We start from the raw sequence: 22,639 nt of genomic DNA, 5'->3' as shown, positions 1-22,639 counted from the left end.
TGTCCAATACAGTCCCAACAGTGAAGCATGGTGGTGGCAGCATCATGCTGTGGGGGTGTTTTTCAGCTGCAGGGACAGGACGACTGGTTGCAATCGAGGGAAAGATGAATGCGGCCAAGTACAGGGATATCCTGGACAAAAACCTTCTCCAGAGTGCTCTGGACCTCAGCCTGGGCCGAAGGTTTACCTTCCAACAAGACAATGACCCTAAGCACACAGCTAAAATAACGAAGGAGTGGATTCACAACAACTCCGTGACTGTTCTTGAATGGCCCAGCCAGAGCCCTGACTTAAACCCAATTGAGCATCTCTGGAGAGACCTAAAAATGGCTGTCCACCAACGTTTACCATCCAACCTGACAGAACTGGAGAGGATCTGCAAGGAGGAATGGCAGAGGATCCCCAAATCCAGGTGTGAAAGACTTGTTGCATCTTTCCCAAAAAGACTCCTGGCTGTATTCGATCAAAAGGGGGCTTCTACTAAATACTGAGCAAAGGGTCTGAATACTTAGGACCATGTGATATTTCAGTTTTTCTTTTTTAATAAATCTGCAACAATGTCAACAATTCTGTGTTTTTCTGTCAGTATGGGGTGCTATGTGTACATTCATGAGGAAGAAGAATGAACTTAAATGATTTTAGCAAATGGCTGCAATATAACAAAGAGTGAAAAATTTAAGGGGGTCTGAATACTTTCCGTACCCACTGTATATCCCATAGATCTTCCCAATCATCTCCATCCAATTGTGGGAACACATTTCTCCACGCTGCACGGCAGCATTCGAGGTGTTCAAAGCCATCCTTGAGTAGATGTTTAAAGATATTAGATAGTGGTTTTACCAAGGGGACTTTTCTAAGAAGAGATTCCATCTCACCCAGCCGGACCTGAAAGCCTGTTACTTCAAATTGAGCCTGGAAAGCATGTCTAAGCTGGTATAGTCAATGACTAAGAGTCCACCCTAAGCTAGGCAAAATAAATCACTCATAAAAAATATATAAATATACTGCCGCTGCTGCTCATCACCCAGTGTTCAAAATTATATATAACTAAACCACAGCGCTAAAGACAGTGCATCTCCTTATACATATGTGACTAATTAAATGAAAATTGCAAATAAACAGTCCATAAATGTGACCTATTCTTGTGAGCACATGTACTGTATATATAGTCCCAATGACAAGAAAAAAAGAGACGTGCATTCATTTTTTTTCCAAAAAAACGAAAAATCTAAATGGCAATGAAGCAAGTGTCCAGTGAACATTTGTGAATGGTGCTCGAATTTAAAACATCCAAGTGACTCTTGTGAACCATGACTCTGTGTTCACAACCCCCCCCACCCCCCGAAGTGAATCCACTTACCAGAAAATGTGGACCCCTAGGCAGTACTGTGTAGGGGTCTAAGCAAGCTCGATATGTGGATCTCCACGTCTTATGGACCTCCACATGTAAAAATACTGCAGCAAGGTGACTGCTCTGCATGGATGACATACATGTACGTTATCCAGAATTTCCAAGTAGAGGGCTAACCTGATAACATGTGCTTTTACTGGCTACAGCAGGATTTTTTCAGCAGGTCCCAGCCAATGATTATGGCAGTGGACCTGCTGATCCGCCGTAACCAATCACAGAACACAGTCTTGTATGTATAAACACACAGGCCTCAGTGAGATGGCTGTTTCTTCTCCCTACTTTACAGCCAGATCTATAAGTAAAAGCAGCACATATTGCATACATTACCCTTTTTAGGCACACAGTTAACTCTTACATTGCCCCTAGATTTAAAACCCCTTCCCAGCCAGTGTCATTAGTACAGTGACAGTGTATAGCCTTAGCACAGATCACGGTATTAGTGTCACTAGTGAAGTCAGTGTTAGTTAGTCAGTTCCCACACTGTGTCAGTTAGTCTCAGCTTGTCCACAGCACTATCACAGTCCCACTATATCGCTGATCATCATTACTAGTGTTAAAAAAAATTTAAAAAAATTAATAAATAAAAATTCTAGTATATAAACCATCATTTGCAGATGCTATAACTTTCATGCAATCAAATCAATATACACTTATTGGGATTTGTTTTACCATAGACATGTAGCGGAATACCTTTTGGCCTACATTTATGAAGAAATTTGATTGTTCATTTTTTTTATTTGAAATGTTTTTCTTGTAGAAAGTAAAAAATATATTTTTTCTTTCAAAAATTTTCTCTCTTTTTTATATAAAAAAAAAAAAAAAAATAAAAACCCAGTGGTAATCAAATACCCCCAAAAGAAAGCTCTATTTGTGTTAAAAAAAATTATTTAAATTTAATTTGCATACAGAATTTCATGACCATGCAATTGTCAGTTAAAATAGTGCAGTGCCTGTTCCAAATAACAAAAAATTCCCTGGTTATGAGGGGGGTAAAACCTTCCAGAGCTTAAATGGTTAAAAATAAACTGATTTACTATTGTCAGTCTATTTGACATAGACACTTTATATTGAAGTTTAACATTATGGGCTCCATTCACAGAATGAACTCGCATGAGATATTTACGTATCAGGGCACATTTTGCCTATGTATCGCATGCAATCCTGAAACTGTCAATTCCCTTGACCATTTTGCAGTATTTACCCAGAAAAGCTGAAATTGTTTGGTAAATACAATGCATGGAAAGCCAATAAACTCCATTCACAGAAGGAAATAAATTAGTAAGTTCATGTGGAAATTAAGTAGTGGTCCAGGCATGTGGTATTTGTGGAATGTGTACTGGTTGTTAAGGAGCAGACGGCTGCCAAGTCCATAACAACCGTTGAGTCATTAGCTGTCAGCGGGGTTCCCCGCTCACAGCTAAATGTAAAAAAAAAAAACAATGGCAGGCAATTAAAAAAGGTGAAAAAAAATGGGTGTGGTCCCACTCCAAATCCATACCAGGCCCTTCGGGTCTGGCATAGATTTTGAGGGGAACCCCCCACACCATTTTATTTTAAATTTCCCAAAATCCATACCAGACCCTTTATCTGAGCCCAGCAGGTCAGGAAAGGGGAGGGATGAGCGAGCCCCCACTTCTAAACCATACCAGGCTACACCCCCTCAACATGGGGGGGGTGCATTGGGCAGGGGGGCTCTGCTCCGCCAATGCACCTTGTCCCCATGTTGATGGGTACAAGGACCTCTTCCCTACAACCCTGCCCGGTTTTTGTGGAGGTCCCTACAACCCTGCCCGGTTTTTGCGGAGGTCTGCGGGTGGGGAGCTTATTGGAATCTGCAAGCCCCCCTATGTGAATGAGTATGGGGTTCTTATGAAGTTCTTTCTTTGATGATACATTACTTTTTTTTTTGTTTTTGCCGCCATCATTCAGCTATTTTAGATTAGGAACAGAGTGGACCTTGTATTTTAGTGCAAAAAACACATTTACAGGACACAATAGGAGAGAAGGCATTTAACACACTCCAAAGTGTGTTGCATGTAGAAGATTCTTCTACAGCAGTAACCAGGGCTGCTGTTAGAAATTGCGGGGCCCTGTACAGACTACCTGGCAGCCCCCCCCCCCAAATAAAATATTAAAGATATATTTAACTAAAATTACAACAAAATCACTATTATCAGACACAAATATAACATAACTCACATAATTCCTGCTAAATCTAAAAAAAAAACTATGTTAAATAAAAAAGAAGATGAGATGAGAAAAATATACAGGCTGGGAAGTTGGAGCTCCGGGATCAGAGAGACAGAGAGAGAAAAACAAAGTTACAATTTACAAATAAACTCCTGAGCAGAGATAAGTGCTTGGAGGGGGGCCCACACAAGGGAGGGGGATTAGTGAGGGACAACTGTCTATTTCTCAACAGATAAAAGCTGATAGCAGGGAGAGGGACAGATCAGATTCAGGTGCTGGAGGAAGATTTCTGTATTTGTTGTCCATCATTAATCCCCCTCTCTGTGTGGGCCCCCCTGTGTGCTCGGGGCCCCCTACAAGAGGGCTGGTGGTCCCCCCTATCAGCGGCCCTGGCAGTAATCCCTCAACAGAGCAACAGACCAGCGGCACTGATGGTAGGACAGCATTAAATAGCTTATTTTACTGGCAGCCATTTTAAACATTTTTTTTTTTTTTTGCAACAGTTCTTTTTTAACCACCTGCCGACCGACCATCGCAGATATACTGCAGCAGGCTGGCTCGGCTGCACAAAGTGCCGCACCCTTACGGCTCGCTGGAGCGCTCCTGGAGGCGTGCGTGCTGCTGAAGGTGCGGTAAATCTGATCCACAGGGCTAGTGGCCGCAATTGCCGCTAGACACCCACGAGGAGATAGAGCGACAGTCTGCTGTTGTAAACACAGCAGACCGTTGTTCTCTCTGGAATGAACACAGAGCACCTGTAATCCTGCTATTTAGGATCACAGGTCTCTGTGTTGATTCTACAAGTCCCTCTCCTATACAGTTAGAAAACACTCCCCTAGGCTCACACTTAACCCTTTGATCGCCCCTGGTTTAACCCCTTCCCTGCCAGTTTCATTAATACAGTAACAGTGCATATTTTTAGCACTGATTACTGTAGTAATGTCACTGGTCCCCCCAAAAGTGTCAAAAATGTCAGTTAGGGGTCCGATCTGTCTGCGCAAAGTCGCAGTCCCGCTAAAAATCGCAGATCGCCGCCATTACTAGTAAAAAAAAAAAAATAATAATAAAATGACATAAATCTTTCCCCTAGTTTGTAGACGCAATAACTTTTGTGCAAACCAATCAAAATACTCTTATTGGGATTTGTTTTACCAAAAATATGTAGCAGAATACAAATTGGCCTAAAAGGATGAAAAAATATGTTTTACTTTTTTTTTTTTTGGTATGTTATATAGCAGAAAGTGAAAAATATTGTTTTTGTTTTTTTTCAGAATTGTCGCCCTTTTTTGTTTAGAGCGCAATAAATAAAAATCGCACAGGTGATCAAATACCACCAAAAGAAAGCTCTATTTGTGGGAAAAAATGACATTGATTTTATTTAAATACAGCTTCGCAAGACCGTGCAAATGCCTGTTAAAGTAACGCAGTGTCGAATTGCAAACAATGGCCTGGTCATTAAGGGGGCAAATCCTTCCGGTCCAGAAATGGTTAAGAAAGGTGGACCTACCTGATTGTGCCCCCTACAGCACACAAATACTCGTACTTCAGTACTTGTGGTAAATGCCAGAACTGACATGTTACCAGTCTGAGCCTACCAGTTAAATGCTGACAAAGATATACCTCAATGAGGTCACACCATGGGAAGATGGCAAAAATGATAATAAAAGTGAGGCAAAAATGGTAAGCAAATGAAGGCCCAAGCTATCTCTTTTTTAGGGACCTTTTAGTCTTCTAATTTAGAATTGCTTCATTCATTTAAGCTCTATGAGATTTCACACAAAACACATTCTGCTATAACGTAGATTTCTCTCATCTAAAATATCTTGTATTCCAATGGCTGTTTTTTTTCTGTTTAAAGAGTTACAAATAAATATAGTGACTGATGTTTCTTATAAATATATAATGCGCCATCTTCAAACATCTTTAAATTTTACCTGACAACAGAAAGCCTGCTGCAGTAAACCTGATGCAGATTTTTTTTGGCAGGGATGGATTATAATTACGGACCTCATTTCTTTGATTGGCATGTGGCATATTTAGGGATGAGCGAAATTATGCTTATACCAGAGCACTTGTCTTCATTTGAGGGACAAAAGCTCACAGTGGGTAGCTGAGTCCAGTTAGCTTAGCAGCTGTGCTCGGATAGGATTCAGTACCATGGAAAAAGCTTTTCTTTTTTTTTTTTCCCCTTAAATCAAAGAGCATTCACGTTTGGAGAAAGATGTACCTTGAGAAAATAAATAAGGGTTGTAACGCTATTGTTAGATTGACTTTCAAAATCAATAGTGCAAACAGGATAACTTGTAATCCCTTTCTAGTTCTTATTTGTTTTTTTTGTATTTTTGTTGTTCTATGTAAGAACACCTGCCTAGTTATCCAATAGGCTAGTAAGAGCTCTTGTATAGTGTGCCTAAGTGATGCCTAAAGATGTTAATGCTTACTATCTGTAGATCATATCAATCTGCATCCATTATCTTACCATGCAGGGACACCTGGACAGGATCCTCTTCTCGCTCTTTCAATAGCCTGGACTTATAAAACAGAAATAGAAAAGAGCACGTACTTATGTCGCACTATTCTTCAGAAGTTTCTTAAACAGATTGGAGATGGCTGAAGCACCGTGAGAACTCTTGAAAGAGAAAGAATATTCACCTCAATCTATCCTGTTTGTTATTCATTTCAAATTAAAAAGACTTTCTAAAGATGGAACTTGCATCCTGTGTAGAATGCCATTTTCTAGATGTCAGCATATGGCATATGTTGTTACAAATTTAACTTTTTTTCTGAATGTTCTTGGCAATAAAGTAAAATGAGATATATGTGAAAAAGAAGTGAGTCTTGTTGGTAAGGGCTGCTGCTGTAAAAGCTTAGCTGTATATTACCTAAAAGTGATATTATGGTAGATGGAGTCTGGTAGACTGTTTCAGCCCCTGGCTTCTTATAGGAGATCTGTATGAAGAAAATATGGAGGCCACCATTGCTGCCTTCTCCTTTTGAAAAAATGATCCTTGCCTGTCTATCTTGTACAGGTTGAACTGGATGGACTATTGTCTTTATTCAACCTCAGATACTATGTAACTATCTTGCAAATGTAAAGACTTTGATACTTTTGCTGCACTGACCCAGGCCAAGCATACAGGTCAAAAAATATGGCCTCCCTATGTCTAATGTATTGTTATTGGTCAATAAATACATATTGAGGTCAAGGTTAGAGATGTCCCGAACTGTTCACAGGCGGACAGTTCCCGGCGAACATCGCTTGTTCCCGTCCGCCGCTGCGGGCGAACATATGCGATGTTCGGTCCGCCCCCTATACTTCATCATTGAGGCAAACTTTGACCCTGTACCTCACAGTCAGCAGACACATTCTAGCCAATCAGCATACCCTCCCTCCCACACCCTCCCACCTCCTATAAAAAAGCAAGGGCAGCATCCATCTTAGATCATTCTGAACCAGTGTTAGTGAGAGCAGGGAGAGTGCTGCTGCTGCTGTTAATAGAGACAGTTGTTAGTCTTGTTAGATAGTGTTCTCGGTCCACTCCTGCTGTAAGGACAGCATCCTGACAGCACCCCAAAAAGCCCTTTTTAGGGCTGGTATTTCAGTCAATTTTTTATATATATCTATTGTGCACTGCAGTTGCTCCTTCAAAATGTGCCTGAAAATGGAGTCAAAAGTACTGTTTATATATACAGTGTACATATATATATATATATATACATACATACATATACACAGTATGTGTGTGTGTGTGTATATATATATATATGTATATATATATATATATATATATATATATATATATATATATATATATATTATAACCACTACTGTCAAAAAGTTTTAGGCAGGTGTGAAAAACTTCTGTAAATTAAGGGGGCTTTCAGAAATTTTATCAATTAACAAAATGGAGAGAGTAAATGAACAGAAGGGAACTCCGCAGGTTGGATGTTCTAAGCATCTTGGAGAACTAACCACAGATCTTCTGTGGATGATGGGTCCCTCAGATCATTCTGTCTCTTTGTATAATCCTAGGCAGACTTGATGATGTTGAGATCAGGGTGCTGTATGTGCTAAACCATTACTTCCAGGACGCCTTGTTCTTCTTTAGGCTGAAGTTAGTTCCTAATGAAATTGGCTGTATGTTATGGATTGTTTTCCGGCTGCTGAATAAATTTGGGGCCAATTACATGCCTCCCTGATGGTATGGAATGACGGATAAATATTTGCCCATATTTCTCAGCTTAGAGGACATTGATTGGACAAGGTTGAGGACCGTACACGCATTCTCTGGCAAAGGAAACTGAATGCAACAGATGAAAGACACATCATGCTTTACTTTCCTTCAACATCAGAAGATGTCCGGCAATGCCGGGTGGCACAGTACCTTGCAGTTTAAAATTTATATATTTTTTTCCTCTGTCATAATTGCAGTGAGTGTCAGGTCCACAGATTTATTAAAATTCGCCTGCCTATTGAAGTCTATGGTGGTTCGCCCGGTTCGCCCGTTCGCGAACATTTGCGGAGGTTCGCATTCGCCGTTTGCGAACGGCAAATTTTAGGTTCGTGACATCTCTAGTTAAGGTCAGCCAGGCAACTAACTCTATCAGAATGAGGTCAGAATAGTACCAGTAGAGTCCATAAGAGACATAAGAACATTTCAGGTAGTTAAAGTGATTGTAAAGCTTTGCATTTTTATCATTAAAATAACAAACATGTTTACTTACCTGCTCTGTGCAATAGTTTTGCACAGAGCAGCCCTGATCCTCCTCTTCTCGGGTCCCCTGCCAGCGCTCCTGGCTCTCCCCACCACCACCATAGCAAGCCGCTTCTTATGGGGGCACTTGTGTGTGCTCACTCCCAAGCCCTGCTATGTGTGTCCTGCTCTCTGCTCCCTCGTTACTGGCTGTGATTGACAGCAGTGGGAGCCAATGTCTCCCGCTGCTGTATCTAAGCCAATGAGGAGGGAGCGAACTGAGAGAGTCTCGGCTCGCATGCACCTCAATGAATCGAGATTGCACCCTCTGCCTTTACAACCACTTTAGGTGAACCGACCCATTCCCAAACTGGTAATTATTATTATAAGGGATATATATATATATATAGTGCTAAATTTTGCGCAGTGCTTTAGAACATGAGGGCAGACATTACAGTTACAATACAATTCAACACAGGAGGAATCAGAGAGCCCTGCTTGTTAGAGTCCACTGTAGTGTTATTCTTTTAATCTGCTCTATCTGCTGTTTTCCATATACTGTTGGACTCGATAATACCTGCCAACAGGGGTTATTGTCAAATGTCTATTTTGAAACCATTATCTGAACTCTCTGTCATATTAAACTGAAGGAAAATTCTTATTAAATCTCTTTTTGGGCACATATTAACAAGATTCTAGCCACTGGGTCTGAGATGCTGAGTAAAAGCACAATATATTGGTTAACATTGTGGATTCTGCTTCAGGATCTATGCACACTGGACGTTATCAAAACGCCAATAGAAAGCTGTAGCTGTAGGAGGAGTTTTGCAGCATTTTTGCAGTAGCCTTTTTAGAGTTTTTTAGCTTTTTTTTTTTAGCAAAACTATACTCCCACAAAAGCTTATGGCTCAAAAACTCTGATAAACATCAAATAGCCACATTGAGTAGCCTTTTCAGAGTTTTTTTTTGCGTTTTTTCAGCTGTACAATTTTGTTTAGCCTTTTTTTATAGCAAAACTATACTCCCACAAAAGCTTATGGCTAAAAAACGCTGATAAACGCCAAATAGACACAATGTTGTTCCGTTTTCACTGTTTTTGAGCTTTTCTCAGAGTTAGAACGTGATTACAGCTGAAAAACTCCTCTCAAAACCCATTAGTTCTGGGGTTTTCTTCTAGCCAGAAAACGCCCCTGGTAAAAACTGCTGATAACAGCTTATGTGTGCATGGATAACATGCTGGGGAGTTTATTGGCTCCAGAAAAAAATAACTGAAGCCAAAAACAGTAGCTATAAAAACGTCCAGTGTGCATGAGGCCTAAAACAGAATCATTGTAATTGTGAAATACAATTAACCTGTCTTTAAACAAGCCCATGGAAGGCAAAGCAACAGATTCCTTAATTTCTGCTCTCTACATATTTGTCTTTCCTTTGCTCACCAACGTCCACATGCTTCTTAGATCTGGAAGTAATGAACATTTCTCTTCCCTCCAGGGGGCTGAATGGACCTGTGAGGTAGCAAAGTATAGGTGTGCATGTGTAGGAGAGCAAGATGACAACTAAGTGAAACTGTTGCTTTGCCCTTCACATGTTTGAATGTAATTACCGATTGTGACAATTTTGTCTAAGTTGACTTATGTATTTCCTATTATTTTGCTGGATTTATATAGCACCAACAGTACAGTTACAATACAATTCAATACAAGGGGAATCAAAGGGCCCTGTGACTTAATATTAGTGACCAGGATGTGAGGGGCCTGGAAGGAGACACAGGGCCTAAAAAGAGAAACAGAAAATCAGCAAGAAAGATTCTCTACCTTATATTGTATTAATAAATTAAAACAGGTAACCATGAAGACAATACAGGAAAAAAAAAAAAGATGGTGTTGGTTGTAAGGTGTGAAAAGGGACTGCACAAGCCCACAAACAACCACCCCAATTCCACCCACATAATTACCATCTGATCATTCATGATAATAAATAAAGGCAGAAAACTGACATTTGAAAGAATCTGGGCTAAGCCCCTTTATTTGGGGTTAAAACAGAATATGATAACCTTTAAGACTTTTAACATTAAATACACAGACCAATACCACCGTTAAAACTTTAATCAAACCACGTGTGCAGTCATTCAGGGCTTGAGCACCAAGTAACTGATACCCCCCCAGCCATGTTTTGACCTGGAACTCCCTAACCTCACAGCTAACTCAAGCATTCACAACAAATATCAGACAAATGAACAAAATTATTGTAAAATAACCAAGGAATAAAACCTTCAAGCTCAGAAGAACAATTGGAAAACTCTCCAATGGTTAGCATGAGTTTACATACCAATTTGTTGATCTTTTTTAAAATTTTGTCCATGCGTTAAATCAAAGGAGTGGTAACCCAAAGTTCATGAAAAGCTAAAAAAATTGGAAGATTTTAGCTTTTAAAATCATATCAATAATAATTAGCTTAGCAGGCTGAGCATATCTAAACCCCCTCCTTTGTTATCTTCCCTCATTTAGCATTTTTTTAACCATTTTCTGAATTTTTCATCTCGCTATCAGCCTACCTGTCCCTCCCTCCTCATGCCCTGTTCCTCCTTCACCCTACTCCAACCTATCCTCCTCTGTTTTCTCATCTCTGCCTCCCTCTCTTTCTCCTTATTGTTACCCTCCTGTGGGAATTTGGGACAACCCCCCCCCCATCCACCGGGCGTACCCCTTATGTCATTTCAGCCCCTCCTTGTTTATCATAATAAGGAAAAGCCCCCATTGCAAAAACAACTTTAAAAGTATTGATGAGGGAGATTGTTGCACAACACTATATATTTATGTAAAAGGCTTTATGTATCCACATCTTTTGTTTTGTTCATGCTTCGTAAAAATACTCAAGAAAAAAAACTAATGTAGAAAAAAAGATGTAATATAACATAAAAATATCTGGTCCAACATAATTTTTATTTTTCACCCTTAGTGTCGATAAATTTCACAATATTCTCCTTTTTCCTCAGGATTGGGTACTTGATACATGCATTGATTTAACATGCATCATCTCTCTCGACAGGCAACCTTCAGATTTCAGACCCATTTTAACAGATTTTATCATTGCTACTTCACCTACCAGCATTCTTATGTAACCACACTGTGTTGTTATGCCTATTGACACTGTGGTCAATCATCAATACTTGTACATTGTACTGTTTCCTTTAACCTGTGTAAACTGATGAAAAACTATAAATAAAGAATGCATAAATACTGGCAATAACATGCAGAATATAGTGTGAGAAATGTTTAGGGTGATGATGTTTTGATCCATGAAGTTGAGCTAGGATGAGTGGAGAGGTGAAATTCTTAGAAAATTAGAAGCCCTTTTACTTTCCTTTTGTGAGGAACCCTTTTCTGTGAAGTATGATTTATAACTTTAGTATTTGTCCTTCTTGTGACCTTTCCACTTCATTTACCTGCATAATGTAGACACAATTCCACACACAAGTATACGTGTAAGGAGGAAATGTGAAATGCTTGTGCAACTTATCAGGGAGATGGAGTCCAGACTGGACTTTCTAATATGAAGGTGCTGATAAGAACAAAATGATTCATCGGTATGTGCAGTTTTACCTGTGTGTTATACAAATACTAACAAGGCACATTATTTATTCAATGGGATTTCTTTTAAGATTTGTAATTTGAAAATTGAATTAATGAGCAAAGATTAAAATATTTTCCTAAAACATATTGTTTTGCAATCTCTGGTGCAGACAAGGTTTGATACTCTTCAATTTCTTTTTAGCTCTTTGTAGCCTACCTTTAGGTACTGTACTGCCATCATAATGGATGCTTAGCTTTTCAGATGATTATCTGGTGTCACTGGATGAAATTAGTTCTAATGTATTCTTTTGGAGAGTCCAATGAATGATGTATTCTGCATCCTCATCTTGTGTGTTTATCATAGTAATATAATGGACATGCATTGTCTGACAATGAGAGAAGCTCAGTCCTAAAACAATTACCCCCCTTACAGTTGTGCTGTGATTGGGAAGATACCTTTTTACCAGATTCTTGTGGAGCAATAACCTAATGAATGGGAACACCTGTGCAACCAAAAATTGAAAATTCCATTTATGTTGAAGTCCTTTGAAAGAAATAGCCACAAAGTCCAAAAAAAGCTTTAGCTATATATAATGTTCCTTAAAGTTACCACTTTATGGGGTTAAGAAAATAAAAAGGTTACAAACCTGTAACGAATGTGATCTTATAGACACCTGTCCATTGGACACCACCCTCTATTTGGTGGGACTTTATGGTAACCTAATTAATCAGACTAAGGATATCATCCAATAAATATTATGACATTTTATAAAATGAGTGCTTTTTATTTTCAAAAAACTATAAAAAGTAGTGGATAATGTGAATCAGCAAAATATCCATGTGAACATCAAATAAATATTAATTTTATAAAAATGTGTACAATACATATTGATACATATAGAACTACTGATTGGAGTGGTGTATACTTCCAACGCGTTTCGATAGTAGTACATATATAGAGATATCTTCATCAGGGATTTAATACTCCACTACTGGAAAGCATAACAGTAATCAGTACACTTGCAAATTACAGAAAATCATTATTCAAAACATGCAATAAAAGACATGCTCCTAAAAAGGAGCATTTCCCCCATCTATCTCCCCATCAAGGCGCATACCTAGAGTCCAATTCCTCTGGGTCTCCCCCTGTGCTCCTCTCCACTGTACAGATGCAAGAGCCAAAAATAAACAATTTTCCCAACTGTCCAACTGATCTATCTAGCGGGATGGGGTTCCGCTCCTTTCACACCTGGGCGTTTTTGTTGCAGGCGTTTATTGGGCATTTTTTGGGCGTCTTTGGAGGCAGGCATAACATCTGAACTTTTGTATAGGGGTATATATACACACACACACATATATATATATATATACACATATACACATACACACATATAGGTGTGAAAGGAGTGGAACCCCATCCCTGCGCTACTGAAATTATGTCAGTAGCGCAGGGATGGGGTTCCGCTCCTTTCACACCTGTGTGTGTGTATATATATACCCCTATACAGAAGTTTAGATGTCATGCCTGCCTCCAAAGACGTCCACAAAAAAGCCCAATAAACGCCTGCAACAAAAACGCTCCAGGTGTGAAAGGAGCGGAGCCCCATCCCTGCGCTACTGCAATTCTGAGACAAATTATCTTTTTTTTCTGGCAGTCACCCTGACATGGATGAGTTCGGTCACCCTGGCATAGCAGTCAGAGTCAGTTCACCCTAAACTACACTACGGTCACCCTGACACTTAACACTTTCCCTACAGAAACTAGATTATTGAATCTAACTATAGTGGTATATAGTACCCTAACTACACTGCATAGCCCTTTCCTCAAACTAATAATTGCTAAATGACACTGGAGCAGCAGAAATGCTTCCACTCTATTCCACAGCCTGTCAAAAAAGAGAAATGCTAATTGGGGTGTATATTGGGACTTCATAAATAGGGGTGCTTGATGTGGATATAGTATAAGAAAAAAAGAATGAATGTATAAAAGAATCAAAGAATTTTTATTAACAACAGTATGTATAAAATTGTATACTGATATGAACAGGATACAAACAACAATATCGTGTAATATTGTGATTAAAAACATAAGCAGTACATAGATATTTGGACATATATAATATAATTCACAAGTGATTTACAGTTCCTACATAGGGATAGTTGGCAAATACCAAAAAACTCATCCAAAAGGAGGTATCTATGCAGGATAGCCGTGAGACCCAGAATATCAACCCAACATGTTTCTCGGCCTTATAGCCGCTTCCTCAGGGGTACTTTTTTCTATAGGGTATCACTTGGTAAATATGTCACACTAAGAATAAAGAAAAAAATGACAAAGAAGTAAATATCTATATAGGAAAAATATTGCATAACACATAACAGATCATATGCGATTTTACACAGATCCATACAAGGTTGTGCCGTATATTACATTTTAATAGTATTAAATCGAACTATTTTAGAGTATCTATGTTATCGCACCTGTCTGGTAGACCACAAGGCAACAGTGGTAGCGGACCTGGACCACAAGGCGAGGGGAGTTCCCCCGGGGGCGGGCACGGGAGCTCGAACCACAAAACCCAAAAGGCAATACTGCACTGAATACGTGTCACTATCTGAAAGTTTGAAAAACAAATAAACCATACATAGGTCTAAGTTAGATATATTGCATGAGAAGGTATGGTCACCCTCTAGTGGTGATCCACCTACAATGCATCTAAAAAGACTGGACCTATTTGTACATGTATAAAAAGGCTAAGCAAGATTGGGAGAAAAAGGACCCCTCAATGTTGCACCTAAAATAAATATATAGTATACGAATATCTTCTTACCCAATGGGTTCCAGATAGGACAAATGGACAGGGAGCGGGTGTACTAGATGTAATCGATCTAGGATCATATAGCCATTCAAAATCCACAATAGGATCCTTTGCTAGGATAGTATAGCCTTCAAAATCCACAATAGGATCCTTTGCATACAACCTAGGAGGTATAAATAGCCAATTAAGCGGCTATAAGGCCGAGAAACATGTTGGGTTGATATTCTGGGTCTCACGGCTATCCTGCATAGATACCTCCTTTTGGATGAGTTTTTTGGTATTTGCCAACTATCCCTATGTAGGAACTGTAAATCACTTGTGAATTATATTATATATGTCCAAATATCTATGTACTGCTTATGTTTTTAATCACAATATTACACGATATTGTTGTTTGTATCCTGTTCATATCAGTATACAATTTTATACATACTGTTGTTAATAAAAATTCTTTGATTCTTTTATACATTCATTCTTTTTTTCTTATACTATATCCACATCAAGCACCCCTATTTATAAAGTCCCAATATACGCCCCAATTAGCATTTCTCTTTTTGACATCCAGATGGGGACGTGGTGCTTATATATTTATAGGTTATTGGTATGAGCTTGTCTACCCCTTTGTCCTATTCCACAGCCTCTCTATTACAGTGCTAGAGATTTGGCGGGGCTATTTTATATACTGGGGGGCATATTCACTACTGATTGGCCTCTGGACCCCCTAGTCACTCCAATCACATTCCTAGCATCCTCCTGCCCCCTCATTGGCTTTTACTGATGTTTCTGGTCCAATCACAGGCTTTTAAAGCCCAGTTCCTGTCTCATTGCATTTTGGGCGGTTCTGGTTTCCGAATTCCGAACTTTTACCGCAAAAAGTTCGGAATTCGGCCGAATTTCGAACAGCCAATGTTTGGGTCGAACCGATGGTCGACCCGAACAGTTCGTTCATCCCTAATCCTTAGTCTGATTAATTAGGTTACCATAAACTCCCACCAAATAGAGGGTTCTTGTAACGCTCCTGCGTTTCATGTATGGTGTGGATTTTCAGCTGCAGAAATATTCCACTTCAGTAGTCATGTAAGAGAGATGCTGAGATACCATTCCCAACCTCAATGACTCATCATGTGTGGAAGGTCTTAATTCAGCTAGTAAATACACACACTCAACAAGCTGGTTCCTAGAGTGACTTTATGTATGTAGTAACACAGTGATGAAGATTTAAGAGACAGGTTGAGTGGAGGTGGTAGGTGACAGACACTTGAAGGTAAGACAGTAGCAGATGGATGCAGGTAGGTTTAGCAATCATGTATGGTAGCAGATGACAGAGTAGCAGGTGGACATACAAGAATGATCAACCCAGTGCAGGAATAAGTAGCAGTAGTCTTAAGAGCTAGCAATCTAGATATGCAGATGTGATAAATAGTCTTTACTATGCAGAGCTAGATAGTGTAAGCTTAGTATAAGTTTATAGAGGGTTCCCCTGCGGGGTACTTAGCACTAATAGCAATACAGCCGAAGGTTGGTTCAGGAGGAGCGGATGATCCGGAAGCGGGATGCAGGGATCAGCACAGCGAGGTTCCGTCAGCGAGGTATGCTTGCAAGCACGAAAGCTTCAAGCCAAGTTAGCATCCAGGTAAGGGTGTTTGAACGAACACATGTGAGTGAGAACCGGCGCTTTAAATAGCCATCTAGTCCGGCGCTGAGTGATGACAGCTTCAGTCTTAAAGGTGTATGCGCACCTTTCCAAAAGAGAATGGTGGGGCGCATACACTTGTGAAAAAAGTAATTTAGGGTACCAAAGGTACCGGAACATTACAATACCCCCCCCTTAAGGCCAGCTCCTGAAGGCCTCTGGAGCTGGTTTGTCTGGGTATCTCGCATGAAAATTGCGGATTAATCTAGGGGCATGTATTTCAGAGGTGTTTAGCCAGGTGTCGTCTTGGGGCCCATAGTTCTTCCATCTAACCAAGTACTGAAGTCTTCTTCTGTAGATACGAGAATCCAGAATCTCTTTTATCTCGTATTCTTCTCCACCTTCAACTTGTACAGGAGGCGGAGGTGGAATATTAGGCCTTATTCCTTGGTCCGGAACATGGGGCTTCAGTAGCGACACATGGAAAATGGGATGGATTTTTAGGTCTATTGACAAAGTAAGCTGTACTGCAGCTTTTCCAATAAGTTTTTTGATTGGGAAAGGTCCCAAGAACAGAGGTCCAAGCTTTTTGCTAGGAATCTTCAGTCTTAAATTTTTTGTTGAGAGCCAAACGAGGTCCCCGATAGTGTACTGTGGAGAAGGTCTTCTGCGAAGATCATAGTACTTCTTTTGTTGACTGTGAGCGTGTGCAATGGTAGTATTTAATAAACCCAGAGAATCCTTTATTTGGGTAAGATAGTCTGAGGCTATTGGGTTGTTTGAAGGAAGGATGCGTGGTGGAAGAATAGAGGGATGAAACCCATAGTTCAAGTAGAACGGACTCTGCTTGGTTGTACTGTGGGTTGCGTTGTTGTAGGCAAATTCTGCCAGAGGGAGAAGATCCACCCAATCATCCTGTTGGTAAGAAGTGTAACAACGTAAATACTGCTCGATGCATTGGTTGACTCTTTCAGTCTGTCCGTTGGTCTGCGGATGGTAAGGAGAAGTGAGCTTCCGCTCGATCCGTAGTATGTGACATAGTTCTTGCCAGAACTTAGAAATAAATTGGGATCCACGGTCAGACAGGAGAGTTTTTGGGATACCATGTAATCTAAAGACATGTTTCATCAGGAGTTCTGCCGTTTGTTTGGACGAAGGTAGTCTGCGAATAGCAATGAAATGTGCCATCTTTGTCAGATGGTCCACTGACACCAAGATGGTATTAAATCCTTTGGAAAGAGGGAATTCTACGATGAAGTCCAAGGACAAAACTTCCCATGGAGTTTGGGGTATTGGTAGACTGCATAGTAGACCGGATGGTCTCATAGTGTCAATTTTGGACCTGGCACAGACATTGCATGAAGAGACGAATTTTTGTATAGATGTTTTCATTTCAGGCCACCAGAATTGCCGGGAAATCAAATTAAGAGTCTTTGTCATACCCATATGTCCTGCCATAGGCACATCATGAGATAATTCCAAGATCTTGGTGCGTAGGGTAGGTGGTATGTAAAGTTTGTCGTTGTAGTAGAGGAAGCCTTCTGCATCAGTATTTAGTTGTGGTGGGGGTGAATCCAAACTTATACCATGCAAAACCTCTTCCTTCAAGGAACGGACAACTCCAATAATGCGTTTGTGAGGTATTATAGGAACGGAAGGGATTTCAAAGTAGTTTTCTTCAGTTAGTCGTGATAGTGCATCCGCCTTTTTGTTCTTATCTGCAGGTGTGTAAGTCACTAGGAAGTTAAACCTTAGAAAGAATAGTGACCATCGTACCTGTCGGTGCGAGAGAGTTTTGCTAGTCTGAAGATATTGGAGGTTTTTATGGTCCGTGTATATTATTATTGGTAATTGGGTGCCTTCGAGTAAATGTTGCCAATTCTCCAGAGCCAATTTTATAGCAAGCAGTTCCTTTTCACCCATGGGGTAATTTATCTCGGGACTGCTTAGGGATTTAGAAAAAAAGGCGACTGGATGAAGTGGTGAAGTGTGGGTTGGTCGTTGGGAGAGTATTGCTCCTACTGCCATGTTTGACGCATCTACCTCCAGAATGTATTGGAGGGATGCGTCTGGATGGGGTAATATGGGAGCGGAAGTAAACCTTGTCTTTAACAAGTGAAAAGCTTTATTGGCTTCTTCTGACCATTTGAATGGTTTTTTTATGCTAGTGAGCTGTGTGAGGGGTCTCACAATAGCAGAAAAGTTTTTAATGAACTTCCTGTAGAAATTTGAAAATCCCAGGAATCGCTGTAGCGCCTTGCGTGTGGTTGGTGTAGGCCAATCCTGAATGCAGGATATTTTACTCATGTCCATCTCGATTCCTGTTTTGGATATGATGTAGCCTAGAAAGAGTACCTCGTCTTTATGAAACAAGCATTTCTTCAGTTTCACATAAAGGTTATGTGCAAGCAATCTCGATAGTACAAGTCTTACATGTCTTATGTGTTCAGACAGAGATCGTGAATATATAAGTATATCGTCCAGATATACCACAACACAGACATCTAGTAAGTCTTTAAAAATATCGTTTATAAATCGTTGGAAAACTGCAGGGGCGTTGCATAGCCCGAATGGCATCACAAGATATTCGAACAATCCGTATCTGGTTCTGAATGCAGTCTTCCACTCGTCTCCATCACGGATTCGAATGAGATTGTATGCTCCTTTCAGGTCCAATTTTGAAAAATAGGTAGCTCCACGCACCTGCTCAATGAGCTCAGGGATAAGCGGTAGAGGATAGCGATCTTTTATTGTGATAGCATTCAATTTCCTGTAGTCGATGATAGGTCTGAGACTTGAGTCCTTATTGCGAACAAAAAAGAGTCCTGCTGCTGTGGAAGAAGTGGAAGGTCTAATAAAACCTTTTTCCAAATTCTCATCCAAATAGGTTTTGAGATGGGAAAGTTCATCCTGTGAAAGAGGATAAACATGACCGAACGGCAATTTGCTATTTGGGAGTAGATCAATGCTACAATCATAGTCTCGATGAGGAGGTAATGCTTGAGCATTTTCTCAAGAAAAACCTCAGAAAGATCCTGATAACATAGTGGTGCAATCTCATCTGTCACCATAGACAGAATCTTCCCGGAAGACGGGAGGTTACACGTATCCTCGCAATAGCAAGAGAGGAAGGCCAAGGACCGTTCCTTCCAATCTATGGTTGGTTGGTGTGTGTGTAACCAGGGAAGTCCCAACACAATGGGAAAGTGGGGTGAAGGTATTAAATCGAAGGTAGTAGTCTCCCTATGAGACTCGTTAATAATGACTAGAAGTGCTTGTGTCTGATCGGTGATTGGACCAGAGGATAACGGAACACCGGTAATAAGACTTACTGAGACAGGTTTAAGTTTAGAAATAATAGGAATTTTATTTGAAGCAGCAAAACATATATCAATATAATTTCCACAAGATCCTGTGTCAATCATGGCCTTAGTAGTAATCCTGTTCTGGTCCCACTGTAATGTCAAACAAACAAAAATGTAAGGGTTAGTGAATGAAGTTGTCAATCCCCCTAGGAGGACATGTGAACACTCACCCTTCTTTTTGTTGACTAGGGGACAGACATTTATCTTGTGATTCGGGGATGCACAGTACAAGCAGAGATTTTCATATCGTCTTTTGGCTTTTTCCATAGTTGATAGCGGTGGGCGTATGGTTCCTACCTCCATAGGAACGGGGTTAACGGCCGGAATCCGAGAGGAAACGGATAATGGCATTCCCATTTTCTCAGCCTTTCTTTCTCGTAGTCTTCTATCTATGGTAATACTGAGTTGTATTAATGAATCCAGGGTTTTTGGTAGATCCGCTCGGGCGAGTTCGTCCTTAACGGCTTCTGATAGGCCAAGTCTAAATTGGGTTTTCAGAGATGCATCATTCCATTCTGAATCAAGGGTCCATCTCTTGAATTCCGCGACAAAGTCTTCTACAGGCCTCCTTCCTTGTTTCAAGGATCTTAATTGAAGATCGGCAGTACTCTGCCTATTGGGGTCATCATATAGGCTAGTGAGTTCTGCTAGGAACAAGGCATAGGAGTTGAGAAGCTGGTCGTTTTTCTCAAAAAGAGAGTCTGCCCAGGCTCGAGGATCGCCTGTTAGGTAAGAAATAATAGTACAAACCTTAATGTGATCAGTAAGGTAGGTTCGAGGTTTTAGCAAAAAAAGTAACTCACATGCGTTTTTAAATTCACAAAATTTTTTGCGATCGCCTGTAAATACCAAAGGGGGATTTATCTTGGGTTCAGGGGACTGAGCAGAGGTAAGTTGTGTCAGTCTAATTACCTGCTGCAACAGAGCCTGATTGTCTTCTTTTAATTCAGCAAGTGCGTGTAGTAACGCAGTTACTTGCTGTTTTAATTGTGTCACCTGAGTGGTTATTTCTGCTGAATCCATTTGTAGGTTCGTTCAATCTGTAACGCTCCTGCGTTTCATGTATGGTGTGGATTTTCAGCTGCAGAAATATTCCACTTCAGTAGTCATGTAAGAGAGATGCTGAGATACCATTCCCAACCTCAATGACTCATCATGTGTGGAAGGTCTTAATTCAGCTAGTAAATACACACACTCAACAAGCTGGTTCCTAGAGTGACTTTATGTATGTAGTAACACAGTGATGAAGATTTAAGAGACAGGTTGAGTGGAGGTGGTAGGTGACAGACACTTGAAGGTAAGACAGTAGCAGATGGATGCAGGTAGGTTTAGCAATCATGTATGGTAGCAGATGACAGAGTAGCAGGTGGACATACAAGAGTGATCAACCCAGTGCAGGAATAAGTAGCAGTAGTCTTAAGAGCTAGCAATCTAGATATGCAGATGTAATAAATAGTCTTTACTATGCAGAGCTAGATAGTGTAAGCTTAGTATAAGTTTATAGAGGGTTCCCCTGCGGGGTACTTAGCACTAATAGCAATACAGCCGAAGGTTGGTTCAGGAGGAGCGGATGATCCGGAAGTGGGATGCAGGGATCAGCGCAGCGAGGTTCCGTCAGCGAGGTATGCTTGCAAGCACGAAAGCTTCAAGCCAAGTTAGCATCCAGGTAAGGGTGTTTGAACGAACACATGTGAGTGAGAACCGGCGCTTTAAATAGCCATCTAGTCCGGCGCTGAGTGATGACAGCTTCAGTCTTAAAGGTGTATGCGCACCTTTCCAAAAGAGAATGGTGGGGCGCATACACTTGTGAAAAAAGTAATTTAGGGTACCAAAGGTACCGGAACATTACAGTTCTTTCCTTACAAAAGTTGTCAAGGGATTAGGGTAACATATATACCCACAGGCAGTGAACATATCTGTGCACACGACTTTTATTTTTTTTCCCCCAGACTGGAACTCCATTTTAATCATATACAATAAATACAAATATAAATCAGGAAACATGTGATCCACATAAATATAAATATAATTTTGCATACAATTTTGATCAATGTGCAAACCCCAAAATCGTAAAAATATCCAAACAACAGTGTCCTATACACAATCCAATCTGTATACAATCAGTGAACGATTTGTGAACTCTTCTCACAGGTGATACATGATCTTTTTCACTTCACTTTACACCCACAGTGCCCTTCACCACACCTCTTGGGTGTCCTCTAACCTGATGTAGGGAACTCCACTAGCATATTAGGGTCAATTGTGCTTTCCTAATAAATATCAATTTCTCCACAGGCTCAGGCTCAGCATTAAGACAGAGTCCCAGATGGATGGATTACGGAAGAAAGCAAAAAAATAAACCCAATAGTGCAGACTGATAAAAAATATTATTGATCTCTTAACATATAAATTGCACTTACATTTTTTTATAAAATTTCCACAGGCATAAAATAAACTTGAAAAAACAGTATCTCTCCTGCGCTCAAGTGGTATGCAGAAAGGTGAATGTTCTAGGTGTTTTTTTAAGCACAGATAAGGTGGTCTTGCTGCCCCCTCAGGACCAAGGGTATCCAAAAAACGCTGTTAGGCAATAACAAGAGAAGGGCGCACCGACCTTGTGCATTACCACTTAAAAGTATATTAAAATCAAAAATAGGTAGCATTCAATATACTCATAAACATAGGATATGTACAAGCATGTAGGAAATGGAAACCGCTTGCCTCCAGAACACTTCTCTACTGCTGGATAGTGTGATGGCATCCTCAAAAACCTGGTGTGGCTTAAACGTTTCGAGGGAGAACCCTCTTCCTGAGGGGCAATTTTGGCTCTGAGGAAGAGGGTTCTCCCTCGAAACGTGTAAGCCATACCAGGTTTTTGTGGACGCCATCACGCTATCCAGCAGTAGAGAAGTGTTCTGGAGGCAAACGGTTCCCGTTTCCTACATGCTTGTACAT

This window comes from Pelophylax lessonae (assembly GCF_965119305.1).
Source record: "Pelophylax lessonae genome assembly, chromosome: 3".
Taxonomy (NCBI): domain Eukaryota; kingdom Metazoa; phylum Chordata; class Amphibia; order Anura; family Ranidae; genus Pelophylax; species Pelophylax lessonae.
This window is presented reverse-complemented; position numbering follows the sequence as displayed.